Here is a 19,839-nt window from a genome sequence, read left to right on the forward strand (position 1 = left end):
GCTGACTCCAACTCCTACTATTGTGAAAAGAACAGTGATAAACGTGGATGCACGTGGACCTCTTTAGAAAGTTGTCAAGTTCTTTACGTAGATGCCCAGGAGTAGAATAGCTGGGTCATATGGTTGCTGTATATTTAGTTTTCTGGAGGGGCCTCCACACTCGTTTCTACACTGGCCGCGCCAGTTTACATTGTCATAATGTCTAAGGAGTCCTCTTTCCTACACCCTTTGTCATTTGTTTTCTTGATTGTAGCCGTTCTGGCTGCAGCGGTACATATACGCAACAGAATTTTATTCAGCTGTAAAGGAATGTGAAACTATGAGCTCTGCAGAAAAATGTATAGAACTGGAAGACATTATATTAAATGAGGTGCCCAGATGAGAAAGACACATTCTGTGTGTTCTCTCTCATAGGAGGATTTTACCTCATTAACTATGCGTGGGAGGAAAGTTGGGTAAAGACTAGGAAACTGGAAGGGGGCCAATGAGACTGGAAAAAAGAGGCTTTCAGGGAGGGCTGGGGAAGACAACAGAACAATGTGCAATCGGGGAGACTGGGGGCAAAAGAGTGGAGCAGAGGATGGGAGGCAAGAGATGAGGGAGAAGCAGAAGGGGAAAATCAACCAAGATAAATGCGTACAAGAATCCCACATGGAAATTTGTTACTTTTGAATGTTTTAATCCAACAAATACCCAAAGGAAAACAAAGAAGTGCTGCTGACCAGTGGTTTGGAAGTCTTCCTCTTCACTGCCAAGTGGACATTGCTGCATCTGGCCTGTCCTCTACAGGACAAAATCTCCAGAGAGTGGGGAGGACCTTGGACTTGGGATTGTAGCAGGAAAAGAATCTGATGTAGATGGCTAACTGCTGCTCTCTGGAAAGGAATCTTGGTACAGTTAAAGAAATCCAGGAAACTATTTACCTGTAATAATCAATGCTAACACGTTTGAAAATGTCTGCTGTTTGGTCCTTTCCCTTACTTGGTTGGGGAGCAGTGGCTCTCTCTCTAGGCAGCCTGCTCTCACAGTCACCACAGAGAGGAAATAAGATAGGAGACTCGCCTTTTTAGAGTGTTTTGGAACTCCCAGAGTAGAATGTGAAAGTGAACAGCAGAGGACCCATGCCTTGAGTTTTAGGAGATCAATGGCTGATTAACAGCCACCAGAGGTTGTGAGGATGGAGGAGCTCATGGACAGGCGCATCATCTTGAGTGGAATAGTAGAACCAAGAAAGATGCTGGGGAGGAAGTCTTTCAAGCTGAAAGGTGCAGTGAGGCTGGGGTGCTGCCAGGCTGGTGGGGGAAAGGACTCCTTCCCCTCACCGATGGTCCTTGAGTACGGAAGCCATGTGGGGAAGCGAGCATTTTTAATGGGATGAAGGAGATCAGGATTTGGGCTCCAAATGCATCATAATTATGAAGACATTGGCAAGTGTGCTGCCATCCTTGTGTTCAGCTTCCTCCACCTCTGAAGGGAACGGGTGGATGGGATGACGTCTGAGAGCTCTACCTCATGAGTCAGGATTTTGTAAGAGTGGGGCAGAGAATAGGAGGGCAAGAGACGAGAGGATTAAGAACTTGAATTTTTCTATGGGTAAAACACTGACAGATAGGGGCTCTGACCTCATCCCAGGGAGCCTTGGTTCCTCTTCTTGTAAGGTGTGCCTATCTATCTAGCATGTGGCCTGGTATAGCCATCTTGAGGAACTTCACATAGCTTCACTTTTCTGGACTGGCTCCTAACATGCTGGAAATGTCCCTCAACTTGGACTCAGCATTATTAAAGACAAACAACTGAGGTCCTGTGACTGCAGATCTATAGGATGGTGTGGTGCAAACATTTTTTTGGCTTGATAATGTGCCCAAGCCACCCTGGTTTTGACTCCTGGTTTAGTACTCAGCAAGTTATACCAATGCTTTGTTATATAGTAGGTTAGTGTTACATGATTTCGCCCAACTATAGGCTGATGCATTTTGAGTACATTAAGGCAGGCTGGGCTTAGCTGTGATGGTTAACAAGTTAGGCACACTAAATGCATTTCAACTTGCAATGTCTTCACTTACAACGGAGGGGAATTGGTGCTTCACTGCAGATGCATGAAGAAATTACTTACAGTGGCACAGACACTGTCCTGCAGGTGTGAATGTGTCCTCTCCACATTCAGTCAGAATGTGACAGTGATGAGAAGTGAGGTCTTGAAGTGATTAGACCAGGAGAGAGCTCCTTCATCAGTGGTATAAAGGTTCTTATTAAAGACCCTTCAGCCAGGAGAAACAGGTGCATTGTTATGGAGAAAGATGGGTGAGACTGGAGTGGGAGGATTAATGGGGAGGGGGAATGCAAGAGAGGGGTAAGGGAGGAGATATGGGGAGGGACAACTAACCCTAACTGCCATTGAGGGGCCATAGGGAAACCTGCCACTGTAGAAGCTTCTTAAAATATAAGCATATATGAAAGGAATTTAAATGGACTATCCAAATCACAGGGGAGACAATGCCCCAACTAGACATCTTATGCCACCGAGTGAAACCTCCAGTGCCAGGAACGGGTTATATCTTGTTGAGTTGTTGGCCAGAGGGGCCCCATGGAACCCCTCAAGTATCTCAGTCTATTGCTAAGGCTGTTGGTTGCTCACCACAAACTGACAGCACATATCTCATTGAATATGGAAAAGACGAATTGGTGCCTGGCTAAAGCCTCCACCCCTACTAACTGGTGTTCATGATACTGGAAAGTACCACGACTGCCACAGGAGAAAGATCATCATTAACTCCACTACAAAAACCTGCCGTGAGAGATGCTGTTTGCAGTAGTGGTACAAATGTCGTGGAAGTAACCAACCATTCTCTGATTGGCTTTAGAGCCTACTCCACAAGATACATCCCATGCCTGATACTGCTCTTATGGCCAAGAACCTGAGACTGGATAGGCCATAGACCTAGGGGAAAACCAACTATTATTGTTCTAAAGCAGCAACTCTCAACCTGTGGGTCACAACCTCCTTGAGGGGAGTCACATATCAGATATTTACATTATGGTCCATAACAGTAGCAAAATTGCAGTTATGAAGTAGCAAGGAAATAATTTTATGATTGGGGGCATCATCATAATATAAGGAACTGTATTAAAGACCCACAGTGTTAGGATGGTTGAGAACCACTGTAATCTAAAGGAACATACCAATAAAATGACTACCAATGACATTATGCCACACCCATAGATCAGTGCCTCACTTATCTGTCGCCAGATTAAGAATATGGGAACTAACATACAGACCCACAATTGGACAATGTGCAGAATGAGAGACTTTGGGAACAGACAGTCCTAAATGGGATGTCTTTATCAAATCTCTCCCATCAGGATTCGGGGATCTATGTAGAAGAGGATGCAGAAGGATTTGAAGAGCCAGAGGTGATGGATGACTCCAAGCAACAGTGTCTTCCAAACACAGCAAGACTGATGCACACATGAACTCACAGAGACTGTGGCAGCATACACAGGACCTACATGGATTCAAGTCAGACAGGGTCCCAGCGCTGAGAGGGGAAAGTGGACAAGGTCACCCCTAGCCAAGAAGCTATCTGCATTGACACCTACTGGTAAAGGAAAAGTTAGTTTTCTCCAATGGAGTCTCACTGCAGATATCAACCACACCTCAGGCAAGTACCATGCCCAGGAGTAGCTGGCCAACACAAAAAACGATCTCAATGCTATTTTTGCAGACTTTTTGTGTCACATTGCTTTGCTTGGTCATTTGTTTTGGTGTTGGTGGTCTTTTGCTTGTTGGTTTCCACTTTGGTGTTTTTGTGTGTGGGTGTGCTTGTTTCTTATTGTTTTCAATCTATTTGCTTTGTTTATTTTTTAAGGAAAGTAAGAGAAAGAGTGTGGAGTTTGGTGGGTAGGGACATGGGGAGGGTCTGGAAAGAGTCTGGGGGAGGGGAAAAGCATGATCAGAATATTCTGATGAAAACAATTTTTCAAATGAAATGTTTCCATAAAAAAAATTAAATAAAGACCCTTCCACCTAAGGCCACCTCTGCTTTGTAAAGACAGCCCTTGTCCCCTCCAGAGTGTGACTGTCCTGGCAGGAAGAAAGATATTCCAAACAGACACTTGGGTCTTTTCCGTGATCACACTATTAAAGCAGTAGACCCCAAGGAATGGGACTTTTCCCAGGACTCTCATGCTGGGAGAAGAAACGTGTGGGACCCTGGTGGGACCCCAGAAAAAGATTTCATCCGCTTCAGACCACTCTGCAGGACTGACGGGGGCAGAGACAACTGCAGGCTAATGATGGGAAGGACCCCCATTTCACTTATGCATGCCTCTAGCCTTCTATTTAAACCCAAATATCCTGTCAGGAACCCCAAGATGGGCTGTGGGGGTGGGATTGTGTCACTGGAGCGCTGTGTCCTCTCCCCGTGTGGCCACACTGAATAAATCGCCTTTTCTCTGCTCTTCACTGTTCCTTGTTTCCTTAATTGGTCTATTGAGGGTGAATGGCGGAGGCCAGCTTGTTAGGGCTGCCAGGGTCCAGGCTCTGACCCTAACAACTTCAGTAACAAGATGACCCAGTCCTCATCAGACACTGTATCTGCTGGCATCTTGACCTTGACCTTTCCAGCTTCCAGACCCATGAGAGAGAGAGAGAAACGCTCTGTTCTTTGTCAGGCTCCTAGTCTGTGGCAGTCTGTGACAGCCTAGAGGACTGGGCTGTGAGGACAGGGGTAAGGCAGTTGCGGCCCTGGTTCCCAAGAGCTCACGTTTCAGTGATTCGCTGTCCCCCTGCCATAAGTGGTCAAACGCCAGAGTGTTTGGAGCAGGAACATCTTTAAAAAGATAGGTTCGCTTTCAGCATGGGGAGCTCAGCTAGCCAGCTGGATTCTGGCCGTTTCTCTGCTCTAACTCAAAGGCGAAGCTGGTTTCTATTTTGATCATGCTCAGAGATTCCAGGCACGTTGACTCTGACCTGTGCCTCCCACATTCTGGGCAGTGTTCTCAAGTGAAGTCCTGGCAGAGACTGGAGGGGTTCACAGAGGTCTAGAATATCCGGGTCATCTAAGGACAATGATGCTGAGTTCTGGCTGAGTCATCAGTTTTCTTGAAGAAAGTCAATAATAGCTCATCCCCTTGTCTCTAGCTCTGCAGGGACTATCTAGATGTTTCAGAGTTCTTCATCTAGAAAACAGAAGCATGCACTTTGTGTAGCATTCAACAAGCTAAGCCCCAAATAGGACAATTGGTTGAAAGCACAAGAGAGTGTGTCTTGGTCCATTCAGGTGCTGTGACAGAGGATAGTAGATTGGGATGCTTGTCAACAACAGGGAAACTTAAGGTCAAGGTCATTCGGATCCAGCCATGGCCTGCTCTATGGTACAGTATTCTCCTGAGATGGGAGAGACAAGGAAGCTCTCTAAGCCTTTTTAAGGGTCCTAAGCCGGTTCACAAGAGTCCCACTCTAATGATGTAATCATCTCCCAAGGCCCAGATACCCAAGGATGGCACACTGGGGGTAGGAATTTAAATTGGGGAGGGCTGAAGTAATGGCTTCGAAGTTAAGAGCACTGACTGTTCTTCCAGAGGACCTGGGTTCAATTCCCAGCACCCACATGACATCTCACAACTGTCTGTAACTCCAGTTCCAGGGGACCGGACACCCATGGCAAAAACACCAATGTACATAAAATAAAAATAAAAGAATTTCAATGGAGGGATTTTGGGAGGATCACAAAATTCAGTGCAACATATGGGGAAATGAGTCAGGCTCACTGGACTCAGAGGTTACCTTCCCAGCAGGGCTTATTTGTGACAAGCATTATAGGCACTGGTAGGCTGTAAGTCTACCCAGCGGGCGCCTGTTTGGAATCTCATATGTGATGAGTAAATTTCTTCCTTTCCCTCAAGGCTGGTGCCATCCACCCAACTGGGAGTTGTGATGCCGCTGGGAAGGGTATGAGCTAAGCCTGAGTCTCCCAACTATGTTTACCCCAGGGCATCCCTATGCTGGGACTTCCTGCCTTAAACGGGGTGGGGGGGTGCTGCCCTTTGGGGCTTGTCCCAGGGGACTGAGGTTTTTTCCCAGGCCTGTGTGTGGTGGCTGGACATGTTCCAGGGCTAGAGAGACCTTGCCAGACCTGCCTGTTGTTTCCAATCGCCCCGCGGAGGCTGAACTAATTGGCACTGTGGAATGCTGAAATCCACCACTCGGGTTCCTGGCTGCCACAAGGAAGGCACTGGGGGGCTGCCCGAGTGGGTTCTCACTGGGGACATGGGTTTGCTGCGCTCTCGGCTGGGCTGGTTTTCATTCAGTGCGTGCATGCATTCCTTGGCCTGCCATCAGAACACAGAGGTAGAGGAAAACCAATTTGTTAACTTCTCAGGGATAGGAGGCCAACTGCGGGAAGACTCCAGAGGCAAAATCCCAGGCTGAGGACCTGAATTATAGGCCGCTGCTAAGGTCCCATTATCCCACCAGGAGCTAGACATGCACACTTGCACCCTAAAGTCCTGGCCACGCCTCCTCCTCCAGGAAGCCCATCTTACAGTTCTCAATCTTATTAGCAACACACTTACCCCTGTGGGGTGGAGTGTGTGCTCAGAACCCATGGGAGGGCTTGATTGATTTGCCCTTATGCTTTTTATAACGCCACACCCCTGCAGCAGAGTTCTCTACCCCAAAGGATCTGGGGCTCCTGTTTCCCAAGTCCAGGTTGTTTCCCAAGTCCAGGTTGTCTCTTGTGGTTATTGTTCAGGGTTCTTACTCTTTAAAGGACTGTAAACCAATAATAGTTATAGGTTCCCAGCAAAATTGAGCAGAAGACACAGATATTCCAGATTACCGCCCCCCACCTCCATATCCCCCTCTGGCCCCCAAGCCTTTCCACATTCAGCATCCCACATCAGAAGGATGTGTTTGTCATAATCCTTTAGTTACATTAACATCGTCATCAAGAACCCACAGCTTACACCAGCCCATTGGCAGTGCTGGGCACGCTCCCTCTGCCTTTGGACAAATGTGTGATGCCATCACCCACCAGAGTGCCATAAAGAGGAGTGTCTGCTCTCAAATTTCCTGTGATCTACCTGCTCATCCACATCTTCCAACCATGTGGCAGCCACTGGTTTTTCACTGTGTCCACAGTTTTACATTTTCAGTGTTCGGTGCTTGCCATCATACAGGACATACACGCCGTCTTTTATCCTAGCAACCAGCTCCAGGCCCCTCCCCCCCTCTATTTGTGGGGTGCTGGGAATTGCAACCCAGCACTTTGCCATGCTAGGCAAATGCTCCGCTATTAAGTTATACCCCCATCCCTGTGTGTAGGTTTTCGTGTAGGCAGATGTTTTCAGTCCCTTTGGGTAGAAGTTCAGGAACAATAGTACAGGCCCTGGTGGCGGCAGCGTGCTTAGCTGTCTATGAACCTGCCAACCCATCTTCCAAGGTGTCTGTTTCATTTTGCTTTCCGACCAGGCATGTGTGAGCATTTCGGTTGCTCTATGTGCGGGCCGGGCTTATCCAGCGCTGTCAGTATTCTGGGTCAGGCCAATCTTAGAGGCGAGTAGAGGCGGACTCCAGTTGTTTACTTCACAGTTTTCCTGCTGTCCTGTGGAGAGGGGCGTCTTCGCATAGGCTTAGTTGGCACCCAAAGCATTTCTCCGACACAGTGGTGTAGTGCTTTGCTGGGTGCCCTGAAGCCCAGCACCGGGTGTGCCTTCTTGTGTGCTTCTCTTAGGAGTACCGTGTTAGATCCTTTTCTCATTGCTGTGACAAGATAATCCGGCAAGAGGCAATTTAGGGGTGGAGGGGCTTGTTTGGACTCGTGGTGGTGGTACAGTAGTCCATTAGGATGGGGGAAAGCATGGCAGGGCGTGTAAGGCAGCTGGTCACATGACATCTGCCATCAAGAAGCAGAGAGTTGAAGGATGCTCCTCAGCTCCGTTCCCAAGTTCCTCCTTCATTCTGTCGGGGGCCTCAGCCCATGGGATGGTGGCACCATCTTTAGACTGGGCCTTCTCAATATAGAAACTCTCTTAACGACCTGCGCAGAAGTTCGTGTTCTAGGTGAGTTTAGATCCCGTCACACTGACAATGTTAACCATAAGGGGCGTGTGTGTGTGTGTGTGTGTGTGTGTGTGTGTGTGTGTGTGTGTATGTGTGTGTAAATTATATTCTTTTCTAAAATCTATGTCTAGGCACTTTGGAACCCTATCTAGAAGACATTAAAATATTCCATCCAGGTCATTGTAGCAACTTAATAGGCAAAGAATCTGGCTGGAAAAACACAGCCACAGCCAAATAATTAAATATAGAGACTGGGAAATGTCACCTCTGGTGGGCATGTTACCCAGGAATCAGGTGCAAACAACGACCAGGGGTCAGCTAGTTAATAGAGGGCTGGTTCCTGTGTCACTCACCCACGCTTCTAGACTCCAGCCAAGGCCGGTCCGGCCTGGCGTCGTCCCTCACACCATTAACAGGGAGGTCTCCGAAACACTGGAACAGGCCCAGAGCAGAAACGTGTTGGGACACTTCCTCTGCACTTCAGCAGGACAAACATCTATTCTGGGTTTGGGCTCTTTCCAAGTTGGGTTACACGATGGTAAACAATAGAGAGGGAGTGAGATTTTTAACTGGGTACTTTGCAAAACACAATTACAACGGTAATTGAAGAAACGATTAAGTGGAATAGTTCGAGACGTGAAGAATTGTCTGTGGTTGTAAAAAATGTTTCCCACCATGATCCTTGTTTATCCCTCGGATGTTTGGGAAGACCTGCCGAGGCCATTTTTTTTTTTGGTCTAGTCATTTGTATTTCCCATAGACTCTGAGGGCTCTCTTTTATAGACTATCAATAATTATCCATCTGACTCTGAGGGTAAAAATGGAAAGTAGAAAGTTCTAGAATCAATTAGCTGGCTTAAGTTTGCTGAGAAATTCAGGGCAGTGCTCAGGACTAAAATTTATAAAGTAAATCAACATAAGATGAAGAAGTAAATTAATCCGGATGACAAAATGAAAGGACCAGCTCCCAAGCAGCCTCATAAATTTCCTGCCTGATGCATTTCGAGTCTCCAATTTCTAATAAAATTCTCATGAGAACAGAGTGCTGCTTCATAAAAGCTCGTGAACTCGCCCCATGAGAACCGACTGGTTTATAAGGGCACACGGGTTCAAGGCTGTGGTTTATTTATTAAAAATTTCTCAGTAAATATATCATAGTTGACTGGATACTGCCCTGAGATCACGGGGAGGCCATGTTTCATTCCTCTTGTCCCTGGCGAGGAAAGAAAACAAGAAAAAGCTCGTCAGGAACACTCTGACCCGAAGGAAGCCATAGCCTTCTCGCTCTTTTGCTGAAGAAAGTTCTAGGCTCTTTTTATTTACCTTTCAATCCAGAGACTTCCACCTCATGCGAGCTTCTCATCTGTTTGAGGAGAGTTTAGGTATTCTGAATAAAGTGATGGGCAAAAGGCCTTCCTGAGGCTGAGAGGAGTTTGTCCTTGTCCTAGTCAGGGCACAGGGCAGAAAGGGGGTGTTGTGTGGGTACTGCAGGTGTGTCTGGCAGAACAGGTGTGTTTATTCCCTCCTTCTCCTCCTTCTCCCCCTCCCCCTCCTCCCCTCTTCCCCCTCCTCCTCCCCTGACAGGGTATCATGCGGTCCAGGCTGACCTAGAACTTGCTATATAGCAGAAGATGACCTCGAAATCCTGATCCTCCTTTCTCTGTCTAAGTGTTAGGCTTGTGCCATCCTGTGGATTGAACCTGCAACTTTGTGCATGCTAGGCAAGCACCCAACCCACCGAGTCACATCTCCAGCCCTGGATGTGTGTTGAAATGTCGTGGTGAAGCTGATGAACTCACAGCTCGCGTGGCTCTCCCAACAAACCTTCCCACTGCCTGGGCGAACAGGGCTCCCTCACTCACACTGTATTTTCAGTCTGGCCAAATATACTTCACTGAAAAGCTGAATTGACTCCTACATGGCCCTAAGACAGGGCTTGCTATTACCACCCCAGTTCAGAGGAAGGGACATTTCACATAGAAAGGTTAAAACCGTTGCTGAAATTCCAGACCATGTCAGGGTCAGAGCCGGATGAAGCCAGGCCAGCAAAGCTCGCTGTGATGTGTGGGACTACAGGTCAAGATCTAGGGAGATGGCCCATGAGGCAACTCAGGAACCTTTCATTTTGACCCCCCTTACCCTGACTCCTTTTCAGATAAAGCCATGTTTGGAGAAGCCCGATTGAGACCAAAGGGAGAAATATGTGTGGAGGGGCCTTTTTTGAAGACAGTGAGGCCCACCCATGTGCACACCAGCATGGTCTCCAACCTGTGTCGGGTTCATGGCTCATGTGAGCTCCAGACATGTGGGCTTTTCTGGAGCTAGGTCTGAGTGAGTTGGGTCTGAACTCAGGTAACTCTTGGAGTTCCATGCATTACAGCAGAGTTCACGGACCTCATTTCCACATCCTGCTCTGCCCCTGATTAGGTGTGTGACTCAACCTTTCTGTGAGAATTTCCCTCCCTCTAACCAAGGGTAATAAGAATAAGAATGGCCTGTGTCTGGCTTTGGAGTTGATGGCATGCCCAATACTACCATACAAAGGCACCCACCCAAACACTTCAGTGAATGGGAGCAGGCTGTGGCCCATGGCTGAGAAAGCATAATTATGAAGCTTTTAAATATATATATATATTTTGTTGTTTAATAGTAATTTTAGATTCACGGAAAAATTGAATCGAAGATACCAAGGACACACATATGCTCGGCCTTCCCATACACAGCCTCCTTGGGTATCAGCACCTCCACCCGAGGGTGCTCTGTCAAAGTCTGTGGGCCTGCCTGGCACATCATCAGCTCAGAGTCACTGTTTACACTAGTGTTGTTTACCCTCGGTATTGGTATTGTACACCCGTGGCTTCGCACAGGGGAAGCGTACGTGCTGCGGTTCCCCTATCACGTGATCACACACCTCTGCCTAGAAGGCTGCTGTGCTGCACTCGGGGGCCGGGGCTGGACCAGCCCTGCGGTTGTTCTCATGATGTCGGATGAAGTGATGCAGCACACAGCTTTTTCAGCGGTGCCCTTCGCTGGGTGATCAGCAGGTATGTTTCCACCGTGCCTTTCCGTGGTTTGATGGTTCCATTGGTTTTAGTGCTGGATAGCATCCCACTGTCTGCAAAGGGCAAAACGGGCCTTCTTCCTTCCCGTTTCCTTTCCTCCCTTTCTTCCTTCCCTTCCTTGGTGTGTGTGTGTGTGTGTGTGTGTGTGTGTGTGTGTGTGTGTTGTATGTGGCGAATGAGCCCCTGTGTGTGCCGGTGTGTGTGTGCTTGTACAAGCACCCGTGGAGCCCAGAAGAGGATGCTGTGTGTCCTGTGCTATCACCCGGCTGTAAATCCCTTGAGACTCGGTCTCTTATTGAATCTGGAGCTAGGCAGATTGTCACTAAGCCCCAGGGATCTGTCTGTCTGTCCCCACCACCCAGCCTTGTGATTCTATGCCCTGGTGGCCCTGCCCTGCTTTTTTTATTGGCCGCTGGGGATTTGAACCCAGGTCCTCGTGCTGCAGAGCGATCACTCAGGCCCACTGGGCCACCTCTCCTGCTTTTTTGATTTTTTTGAGACACGGTCTTACTGTGCAGCCCTGGCTGGTCCGGAACTCCAGTGGGCCTCAAACTCACAGCGGTCTGTGTGCTTCTGCCTCTGAGCGATGAGATTAAAGGCAAGCGCCCTGCTCCTTGACTTCTTTTTCTCAATGAGCACAGCAATAGGAGCTGTGGGCACTGGCCCTCTGGGAAACCTGGGCCTTTGGACTCTACTGTATGCAGCCAGTAGATTTTGAGCACTGTTTAGTCTGGTGTTAAACTGGATGGTTGTCTCATTGATGCTGACTTTGAACGTCAGGCAGATTACTATTGGAAGTAGAAATCCCTCACCTTTGTCTTACGGAAAATGGATGTTAGCATTTGAACATCTAATTACCTTCATGGACCTCTAGAGCCAGACACCAACAGGGGAGAGCTGGGAAAATGCAAACTGTCCTGCATAGGCTTAGCTTTTAGCGAGACTCATGTGCCATCCACGCGGGCGTTTCTGAGCGTGACTGAAAGTTACAGGATACGTATCAGTTCCTCAAGCTTGCACTTCAGAGGCCGGGGGTCAGATGGTACATCATTAAGAGGGGTTGAGCCAGGGGAGGTGTGCGAGCGCCACCTAGTGGCCAATGGCGCCAGGCCAGTTCTCTGCTCAGACTCTGGGGTTGCCCTACTAGCAACCCAGGGGGGTGGGGGTCGGGGTGGGGGTGGGGTGGAAGGGTGTGAGAATCCTTTGCTCCTAAAGCAAAACAGGGTACTGAAACACAACCTACTTCAGCAGCTCACCGCAGAACATGTCTTAATTAGGGCTGTCAACAAGACCTTGGCCTCTGGGTGTGCTGAAATGTCAGCTGACATTCTCCACAAGGAATGGTTTATTTGCAGCCTAGAATGAGGGCTCAGCGTTACCATGACTTACACAGGCGATGGAGGCAGCTAGCTGCTTATTTCAAACCCAAGTCAAACTAAACCAGATAACGCTTTCAGCTGTCAATTATTGCAAATCTATAACTAAAATCCTGAGCGCGTTCTAGGGTGTACAACGTTCAACTGTACCCATTTCCTTCCCCTTCCCCGGATCCATCAGCAAGCTCCATGGTTACACAGTATCCTTTGAATGATAGAGAACCAAACAGACACATTTAACCTCCAAATTCTTGAAACTGAGTGTGGAAGCTGGGGCCTGACTAGCGGAGGGAGACACGACCAACCAACCGCTTTGCAATGGCTGTGACTGAAACCCAGCAAAAGAAATGATGGCACGCAGCTCCGAAGGCCTCCGGCAGAAGGCAGGCCCGCCCATCCTGCTGGAGAGCTCAAGTTACTTGCTTTAGGGGGGCTTTTTATTGGTCTCCCTGAGAACCTGCATGTGCTGAGAAGGGACTGTACCTTCATTTCCCAGGACTGTGAACACAGCTCCCATCTTGGTGCCATGCGAGGTCCGTCAAGGGTGATGAGGTGTCTGTAAGTGTCCTTATGGCACCGGAGCAAGGACTGTTAGGGAGTGTTGGAGGAACCAAGGGGAAGTTCAGCGGGGTGCAGACACCCCGGCCCTGGGGGCTGCAGCAGTGACTTGGGCTCCTTTCCTATGTTGCTCTTCACAAGACTGAGTAGCGGAGAGCCCTGAGCTTCTTCCTTTACTACTTGGCCAAATTTCAGGCATAAGAAAATAAATAAATAAATAAAAAAGGAAATCACCTCATTTTATCCAATTCTACTTAAAAAAAGAGAGCTAAAGAACTGTCAATTAAAAGACGTGAATTCACGGGCCGATGAGAATGGCATTGCCTTGTTTCCCGCATTTCAGTTTGAAGGAGGCCGTACCAGGAACAGATCCAGCTGTGTATTCTGCTTCCATCCTCATCTCCATCTCCTCCCTTCCTCCACCCCTGCCTTGCCAGTGTGTAAAGAAACCAGAAAATCTGTCTCAGTTACAGCTGCTGGAAAGAATTGAGCTCCACCAAGACCCGGATTCCATGTGCCCTGGAAACCCTAACAGGGATGTTGGAATGAGTCTTCATCCTTGTGGACTTTTCCATGGTGGCTTTCCATGGGCGATTTCCTCCTCTGAGCTGTTCACTTAGAATCTAGATAAGGGCTGTGATTTCCAGAGCAAGGCATGCTGTAGCATAGACAGTGGTGGTGCTGTCTCCATTGATGGGGTTGGGTACAGGGGCTGGCGCAGGGAACTTGTTTTTTGTTTGTTTGTTTGAGACAGGGTTTCTCTGTGCAGCTTTGGAGCCTTTCCTGGAACTCAATCTATAGCCCTTGCTGGTCTCGAACTCACAGAGATCCGCCCGCCTCTGCCTCCCGGGTGCTGGGATTAAAGGTGTGCGCCACCACCGCCAGGCAGGGAACTTGTTTTATCTACTACTTTTTTAAAAATTATTTTGTTATTTTAAAACTATGTGTATGCTTGCATGTGATTGTGTGCACATGAGTATAGGGAGGAAAAAGGTGTAGGATCCACCTTGGACCGGCATCACAGGTGGGTGTGAGCTCTATGACAAGGATGCTTGGAATACAGGCCCTTTGCAAGATCAGTGTGTGATCTTAACTGCTAAGCCATCTTTACAGCTGCTACCCCCCCCCCTTTTTTTTTTTTTTTCGGACAGGGTCATTGTGAATTAACCTGGCTCCTATTTACAGTCCTCTTGCCTGAGACTCTGGCACGTTGGGATTGCAGGGATGCTCTACCACACCTGATTTTTTTCCCTTTGCGTTGTAAGTCAGAAGCATTTTCTTTCTCTTCTGACTTGACGGTTGTATTAAGGTTAAAAAAAAAGTTCAGCAGAACTAACTTTCTGGTGAATTCCCAGCTTTTTGGGTCTTTTTAGCATGAAAATCCTCCATCCTGGGAAACCCCAGAAAGCTGGGAAATTCAGTTGTCCTAAGTAGAGTGGAAATTGGCATCAAATTCAGATAGCCAACTGTCTAATGGGTGGGTTGGGGAGGAAGCTCAGGGGACAGCATGCTTGTCTAGAATCAGTGAGGCCCTGCTTTGTTCCCAGCACCACATAAACAGGACATGATGCTGGGAAGAAGGACCAGAAGTTTCAAGACCACGTTGGCTATATAGAGAATACCACATCAGCCTGGCCACACGAGACCCTGTCTAACCACAAAAAACGACAGTGAAGAAAGCCACTGGGCTGAGTTTTAAAGCCAAGTCTGGACTGGAGCTATAGCTGAAGTGGGTAAGGGAACGGCTGCTCTTCCCAAGGACTGAGTTAACCCCCCAGCACCCACATAGCTATTTATAGCCACCTGTAACTTCAGCTCTAGGGGATCCTATACCCTCTTCTGGCCTCTGTGGGCCCTGCATACACATCGTGTACAGACATGCATACAGGCAAAACACCCGTACGTACAAAATGATAAAATGATAAAAAGTGTTAAACTCCTCTGTGGTGTTTAATCCCAGTGTGGTCGGCGGATCGGCTTTTAGCCTGCAAAGCAACTCAGGTGAGAGCTGAGACGGAGTCTGACAATCCTATGTTTGACAGGGTACAGAAGACCACAAAGAGCTGCTGTCCTGCTTGACGGTGTTACACACTAGCCTCGGACCACTGTGTGTGCTTGGCACTCCAGGGCTGCCGTCAAGGATGTGGCTTCCCTGCACCCTCCTTAGCTGGATTTCTTCTCACTATAGTGAAAGAGACGAGGAAAAAGAGCACAAGGGCCTGAGGAGCTGATGAGTTCTATCTGGGGCCAACAAATCCCGTAAGCTTATCTGTTTGCCCTTCCAAGTGCCGCAAACAGCCCTGACTTCAGGCAGTTGGTAGGCAGAGCACAACTAAGAAGAAGAAGAAGGAGAAGAAGAAGAAGAAGAAGAAGAAGAAGAAGAAGAAGAAGAAGAAGAAGAAGCAGCAGCAGCGGCGTATGGAATCAGTGAAGGTTAAAAACTGAACAGTGTACAACCCACATGTATTGGTGGGTGGCCCCTCTGCCAACTCTCTTGAGCAGCAAGAGAAAATGTGTATTGAACTTTTAAAAATAATTGATCAAAATGGGTCCTTTGGGTAAATGGAAAGCCTACATCTCTATTTCTGTATTCTGAGCCTTTGGTAACTGTGCATTAGCTCTTCCCTCTTATAGACATTTTTCACGGTGATTGAAGGGTCACTGGCTGGAAGAATGGCATGTGGGTGGGGTGCAGTCATAGACCTGTTGTGGTGGCATAGGTCTGTCCACACCTCCACTGAAGAAGTGTGGCTTCCTCCTTGTGGAAGCTGGGCCTGGTAAGGCCCGCAGTCTCTCTAGCACATCCCTGGCCTGGTGATTGTCCTGGATTATGACTGTACATACCACAGACATTCAGGCTACAGAAGAGCCTGTAGATGACCCACAATGCAATGTGTGATGCAGACAGAGACTTTTGAGAGTCTGTCAAAGCTGGGGTGCCATCTGTGGAGGAGCATAGCCAGCTAGTGTCAGGCCGAGTCTTCAGGTGAGCCTTTCTGTATGCGCTACGATAGCGTAAAGAGGCCTCCCCAAACAGCTTCTTCCAAGCATTCTTCTCTTTGCAGGCGATGTAAAATCCCATTCTTACTGAGTCTGTAACCTCAGCTCCTTGGGAGGCTGCGGCAGGGGGGTGGCAAATTCAAGGCCAGCATGGGCAACTTAATGAGAACCTGCTTCAAAACAGAAAATACAAAGAGGGCTGGGGATAAAGGTTGGTGGTCAAGTGCTTGTCCAACACGTGCAAGGTCAGAGGCACAATCCCTAGAACCACCAAAAACCAACCAACCAAACCAAACAAACCGAATCAAACCTACAAACAATTCCATTCTGATTTCCTGCATCCTAATGGAGGTGCCTCCAGTGAGTTGCATTACCATGCTTAAGGGGCCGTGGAAAGATATCGAACCAGTGTTTCGGGGCAAGAAACAGGCTTTTATTTGTATGTGTAACAGGAGTGAGGACAGCTCTGGGAAGTAGAGATGCACAACATGGGTTCATAGTCACTTGTTTCAGAGGCCAAGGCTCAGTGTCTTGCATATAGAACCTGCCCTGGTTGGTGGGAGCTGACTTTACAGGGTATGTGGGATCTTGGTGCCCTCCAGCTTTTGCGTGGATCTGGCTACTCTGGTCCCTGGATGAGAGGGAGCCGGGGTGGTCATTACTGTGTTTTCTTCTGCCAGATTCCTGTGCGTTGGCTACTGTCTGCATTGGTAGCACCGTGTAATGGTAGCCAACTGTGGAGAAAGCTGCTGCCCTGTCCCTCATCCTACAGGCGGCAAAAGCAACCCAAACTCCTGACCCTCGTCGGCTTCAGAAACTCTGTCCCTGCAACAGAAGCTTGTTACAAAGGTTCTAGAGCTGGGGCAACTGTCTGGACCCAAACTTAGAAGTTTTGTTCCTAGAGCTGTGCAGGGAACTTCCAAGTTGAACCCCACGTAGGAAGAGGCTGCTGAGTGCCAGCTGCGGCCATTCATCAGGCCAGAGGTCATGAGAGGCAGACAGCAGAGCAAACCAGCCTTCCTAGGGAGCTAGTTATAGTAACATTTACAGAAAGTGACGCTAATTTCCTGCAAGCCTGAGAGCTCTTGGTTCTCCTGCGGTTTGCTAGGCAGTACAAGGAAGATGTCTCTTCAGTAGTCTGTAGTCTTCAGACACATGAGATGTCTCTTTCCCGGAGAAGGCGAGGCAGACTTGAAAAACTAGAGACCAGGCAGTCGCAACAGCAGAGGTCAATTCCCTGTGGACCCATTTGGACTTCCGGGTCATGGCTGCCTCTGCTGGAGTCTGGGTGGAACACAGTGAGGCGGACTCAGTCCACATGTCCAGCTCCACCATCTTGCGCTCATCAGGAGCAGGGACCGCTCCAAGAAGCGGCAGGGAACTGGGGAGGAGGCACTGGATCTGAGGGTGGGGACCTGTAGGGCAGGCTAAGTCATGAGATGGATGGAGGAGGGGAGAATCCATGAGAGGCCTCAGCTCCAGGCCTAGCTGGACCTCCCACCACTCATGCGTAGAAGGAGGAGCAGGCAATAGTGGGGTGCTCATCAGGAGGAATGATGCCTATGCTCAGCAGGGCTGTACCCTCTCCTTTCTCTGAGCTTGATGATGGGCACAGGCAAGACGGTGCTGGCTTGATTCTGCTCTTCCTAGCTGGGTTGCGATCATATGACATTGCGTTTCTAGGAGATTCCGTGGCCCACCCTCTCTCTCTTCCTGGGCAGGAGTGAAGCCTACCTATCTCAGACCAGCTCTCGTCTACGGAAGACAAGCTCACTCTGTGGCGTAGACATGGGAAGAATGAGCGCTGCTTGTTCTCTGGAAGGGCTACTGCTTGGGTTCTGATCCAGGAAGCAGTAACCTGACAGCCATTCATTCAGTCACCAGGAATCTTCTGAGGGAAGAGAGCAGTCTCCAGGAGCTGGCCTGAAGCTGGCAGGATGGCCATGGTGTTTTCCGGTTGGGCAATACCATCTTATAGAGCACAAGGCAAGGCCACTTGGAGACCTTGTCAAGCAAGGCAAAAGCAAGATGATGTGATTCTTAAGACATTGAGGTCCCCCTTTCTCATAAAGTACATGGTGGTGTTTGCTTCTCTGCCGACCACAGCTTCTCTTCCTTGAGCCGTCCTCCCACAAATGAGAACTGCAGTGTCCACTTGCGGAACAGCACTTCCCGGACAGACCTAAGAGTCCTCCACCCTGCTGCCCCAAACTTTCTGCCTAAGGGCTTTATTTGCTGTGTGATGATGCACTGAGATGACCTTGTCCACCCGTGGTAACTCTGCTAAAGGTCTTGAATTCACCCCTAGAGAGTGTCCTGGTGTTTTATATTAGCTCTGAAGGAGGGAAATAAAGTCTGTCTGTCTTTTTTTTTTTTTTTTTTTTTTTTTTTTTTTTTTTTTTTCTGAGACAGGGTTTCTCTGTGTAGCTTTGTGCCTTTCTTGGAACTTGCTTTGGAGACCAGGCTGGCCTTGAACTCACAGAGATCCGCCTGGCTCTGCCTCCCGAGTGCTGGGATTAAAGGCATGTGCCACCACCACCCGCAAGTCTGTCTTTCTTAGATGAGCCTTTGGGTCCTGTGGATGGCAGACAGTCTCAGAGGGGAAGGGAGAGGCAGGGAGGCGGGGAATCGTGGGTGCCACTTGCTTCCCCTGAGTACCACTGAATTTCTACCTTGTGTAGCTGTGTGTCCCTGCTGTCCCACATTCAGGGGGCAGCACAAATAAGCATTTAAATTCAGTGTGGGCTCACTGGTGTTCTCTGGTAAGTACTCACAGCTTTTCTCATCCTTTTGGCTACCCAATGACTTCACTTGCAGCATGACATGAGGGGGTCATTTACCAAGGTCATGCTAGGCTGAATGCCTGGAGCAGAAAGGAGGAGTCTTACTTAGTGCCCCCCTAATCAGGATTCCTTAAATGAAAGGGAGAAGGAATCATGGGAAAAGATCTAGCTTTCCAGCTTGTCTGAGAAGCGAGAAGTTTGTAACGAAAGAACAAATTCTCTTTCCCTCTATTTCTCATCCCCTCTCTCCTCCCTACTTTCCAGGTCATACAGTGCCGGTTCACTAGGAGCCACGCAGAAGCCGCCTTTTGTAATGGCATTTATGAGGGATGGCTAGTTCATCCTTCTTGTATTGTCCCAGGGACCGCTGTGCTGGGTCTTGGTGTTAGAGCTCAAAGATGAGACGGCACCTTAGTGAGTGGTCTTGTGTGTGTGTGTGTGTGTGTGTGTGTGTGTGTGTGTGTGTGTGACAACAATGGGAGCTTAAAGTGTAGGAAGAGATCACCTACAAGGGGGAAAGTGACATGGAGTATAGCCAGGTCAGGTTTGGGCAAACAGCCAAAGGCAGTGCTGGAGTAGATACTGTGGGAGAGATGGGGAGGGGGTCTGTTCGGAAGCAAGAAGATGCCCATGTTGTTCTTCCCTGGTTGGGGGTGAGCCTAGGTAGAACAGGAGCCTGACCCTAGGAAAGCACAGGGTTCATTAACAGTTTCGCTGGTAACAAACTCTCCTCGCGTCCTGTCTTGCTGACTCCGGTACTGTCATACCCTTCTGCCGTCTGTGATCAGCATACGTGTGTGCAGCAAGGCTGCTGCTGGCCTGAAAGCACACTGCAGGCTCTGTGCGTCTCCTTAGCCACGTGAGGCTGAGCTAAGCAGCACCACACTTCTTATTCAGGTCCTACGATGGCCTCGACCTGGAGGTGTCCAGAGAGGGTAACCACGCACTCTACCACATGCTTTTCTCTTTGATGGTCTATGATTGGGCTTCCTTACCAG

This window comes from Peromyscus leucopus, chromosome 17 (genome assembly GCF_004664715.2).
Source record: "Peromyscus leucopus breed LL Stock chromosome 17, UCI_PerLeu_2.1, whole genome shotgun sequence".
Lineage (NCBI taxonomy): Eukaryota > Metazoa > Chordata > Mammalia > Rodentia > Cricetidae > Peromyscus > Peromyscus leucopus.